General features: G+C 47.4%; 8 non-coding genes and 1 pseudogene across 8 annotated transcripts in view; all 9 read left to right on the forward strand.

Annotated features, from left to right (window-relative positions):
• LOC146265279 (5S ribosomal RNA) overlaps nt 1-105 on the forward strand; it is a 119-nt gene extending 14 nt beyond the window's left edge. Inside the window, exon 1 of the ribosomal RNA XR_014726364.1 lies at nt 1-105. This exon is cut by the window's left edge and continues 14 nt beyond it. This is a non-coding gene — a ribosomal RNA (5S ribosomal RNA).
• A 172-nt stretch (nt 106-277) lies between these two features.
• LOC146265280 (5S ribosomal RNA) lies at nt 278-396 on the forward strand. The gene has a single exon (XR_014728093.1). It is a non-coding gene; the product is annotated as a 5S ribosomal RNA (ribosomal RNA).
• A 194-nt stretch (nt 397-590) lies between these two features.
• Nucleotides 591-709, forward strand: LOC146265281 (5S ribosomal RNA). The gene has a single exon (XR_014729395.1). It is a non-coding gene; the product is annotated as a 5S ribosomal RNA (ribosomal RNA).
• A 172-nt stretch (nt 710-881) lies between these two features.
• LOC146265282 (5S ribosomal RNA) lies at nt 882-1,000 on the forward strand. The gene has a single exon (XR_014726366.1). It is a non-coding gene; the product is annotated as a 5S ribosomal RNA (ribosomal RNA).
• A 182-nt stretch (nt 1,001-1,182) lies between these two features.
• Nucleotides 1,183-1,301, forward strand: LOC146265283 (5S ribosomal RNA). The gene has a single exon (XR_014726367.1). It is a non-coding gene; the product is annotated as a 5S ribosomal RNA (ribosomal RNA).
• A 172-nt stretch (nt 1,302-1,473) lies between these two features.
• On the forward strand, nt 1,474-1,592 carry LOC146265284 (5S ribosomal RNA). The gene has a single exon (XR_014728094.1). It is a non-coding gene; the product is annotated as a 5S ribosomal RNA (ribosomal RNA).
• Nucleotides 1,593-1,786: 194 nt separating this feature from the next.
• On the forward strand, nt 1,787-1,905 carry LOC146265285 (5S ribosomal RNA). Its single transcript, XR_014729407.1, has one exon. It is a non-coding gene; the product is annotated as a 5S ribosomal RNA (ribosomal RNA).
• A 172-nt stretch (nt 1,906-2,077) lies between these two features.
• On the forward strand, nt 2,078-2,196 carry LOC146265286 (5S ribosomal RNA). Its single transcript, XR_014726368.1, has one exon. It is a non-coding gene; the product is annotated as a 5S ribosomal RNA (ribosomal RNA).
• A 174-nt stretch (nt 2,197-2,370) lies between these two features.
• Nucleotides 2,371-2,489, forward strand: LOC146265287 (5S ribosomal RNA; annotated as a pseudogene).
• The last annotated feature ends 11 nt before the right edge of the window (nt 2,490-2,500 follow it).

Genomic DNA, 2,500 nt, shown 5'->3' on the forward strand with positions numbered 1-2,500 from the left:
CAGCCTGGCAACGCCCGATCTCGTCTGATCTCGGAAGCTAAGCAGGGTCGGGCCTGGTTAGTACTTGGATGGGAGACCGCCTGGGAATACCAGGTGCTGTATGCTCTTTTGCTCATTCACTTAGAAACTGAAATCTTGCAATATGCACAAGTAGTCCTTCATGAAAGGGGCTGGAAGCTGTTTTCATTTTGACACGAGAGAGAGAGAGAGAGACCACCTTGCATTGTCAATTGCTAAATCTGTATATGGATAAGTAGCCTATGGTTGTCAACTTATTTCGTACGGCCATACCAGCCTGTCAACGCCCGATCTCGTCTGATCTCGGAAGCTAAGCAGGGTCGGGCCTGGTTAGTACTTGGATGGGAGACCGCCTGGGAATACCAGGTGCTGTATGCTCTTTTGCTCATTCACTTAGAAACTGACATCTTGCAATATGCACAAGTAGTCCTTCATGAAAGGGGCTGGAAGCTGTTTTCATTTTGACACGAGAGAGAGAGAGAGAGAGAGAGAGAGAGAGAGAGAGAGACTACCTTGCATTGTCAATTGCTAAATCTGTATATGGATAAGTAGCCTATGGTTGTCAACTTATTTCGTACGGCCATACCAGCCTGGCAACGCCCGATCTCGTCTGATCTCGGAAGCTAAGCAGGCTAGGGCCTGGTTAGTACTTGGATGGGAGACCGCCTGGGAATACCAGGTGCTGTATGCTCTTTTGCTCATTCACTTAGAAACTGAAATCTTGCAATATGCACAAGTAGTCCTTCATGAAAGGGGCTGGAAGCTGTTTTCATTTTGACACGAGAGAGAGAGAGAGAGACCACCTTGCATTGTCAATTGCTAAATCTGTATATGGATAAGTAGCCTATGGTTGTCAACTTATTTCGTACGGCCATACCAGCCTGGCAACGCCCGATCTCGTCTGATCTCGGAAGCTAAGCAGGGTCGGGCCTGGTTAGTACTTGGATGGGAGACCGCCTGGGAATACCAGGTGCTGTATGCTCTTTTGCTCATTCACTTAGAAACTGACATCTTGCAATATGCACAAGTAGTCCTTCATGAAAGGGGCTGGAAGCTGTTTTCATTTTGACACGAGAGAGAGAGAGAGAGAGAGAGAGAGACTACCTTGCATTGTCAATTGCTAAATCTGTATATGGATAAGTAGCCTATGGTTGTCAACTTATTTCGTACGGCCATACCAGCCTGGCAACGCCCGATCTCGTCTGATCTCGGAAGCTAAGCAGGGTCGGGCCTGGTTAGTACTTGGATGGGAGACCGCCTGGGAATACCAGGTGCTGTATGCTCTTTTGCTCATTCACTTAGAAACTGAAATCTTGCAATATGCACAAGTAGTCCTTCATGAAAGGGGCTGGAAGCTGTTTTCATTTTGACACGAGAGAGAGAGAGAGAGACCACCTTGCATTGTCAATTGCTAAATCTGTATATGGATAAGTAGCCTATGGTTGTCAACTTATTTCGTACGGCCATACCAGCCTGTCAACGCCCGATCTCGTCTGATCTCGGAAGCTAAGCAGGGTCGGGCCTGGTTAGTACTTGGATGGGAGACCGCCTGGGAATACCAGGTGCTGTATGCTCTTTTGCTCATTCACTTAGAAACTGACATCTTGCAATATGCACAAGTAGTCCTTCATGAAAGGGGCTGGAAGCTGTTTTCATTTTGACACGAGAGAGAGAGAGAGAGAGAGAGAGAGAGAGAGAGAGAGACTACCTTGCATTGTCAATTGCTAAATCTGTATATGGATAAGTAGCCTATGGTTGTCAACTTATTTCGTACGGCCATACCAGCCTGGCAACGCCCGATCTCGTCTGATCTCGGAAGCTAAGCAGGCTAGGGCCTGGTTAGTACTTGGATGGGAGACCGCCTGGGAATACCAGGTGCTGTATGCTCTTTTGCTCATTCACTTAGAAACTGAAATCTTGCAATATGCACAAGTAGTCCTTCATGAAAGGGGCTGGAAGCTGTTTTCATTTTGACACGAGAGAGAGAGAGAGAGACCACCTTGCATTGTCAATTGCTAAATCTGTATATGGATAAGTAGCCTATGGTTGTCAACTTATTTCGTACGGCCATACCAGCCTGGCAACGCCCGATCTCGTCTGATCTCGGAAGCTAAGCAGGGTCGGGCCTGGTTAGTACTTGGATGGGAGACCGCCTGGGAATACCAGGTGCTGTATGCTCTTTTGCTCATTCACTTAGAAACTGACATCTTGCAATATGCACAAGTAGTCCTTCATGAAAGGGGCTGGAAGCTGTTTTCATTTTGACACGAGAGAGAGAGAGAGAGAGACTACCTTGCATTGTCAATTGCTAAATCTGTATATGGATAAGTAGCCTTTGGTTGTCAACTTATTTGGTACGGCCATACCAGCCTGGCAACGCCCGATCTCGTCTGATCTTGGAAGCTAAGCAGGGTCGGGCCTGGTTAGTACTTGGATGGGAGACCGCCTGGGAATACCAGGTGCTGTCTGCTCTTTTGCTCAT

The sequence above is a fragment of the Hypomesus nipponensis genome, chromosome 12, assembly GCF_054491055.1.
Source record: "Hypomesus nipponensis isolate SF chromosome 12, ASM5449105v1, whole genome shotgun sequence".
In the NCBI taxonomy this organism is placed as follows: domain Eukaryota; kingdom Metazoa; phylum Chordata; class Actinopteri; order Osmeriformes; family Osmeridae; genus Hypomesus; species Hypomesus nipponensis.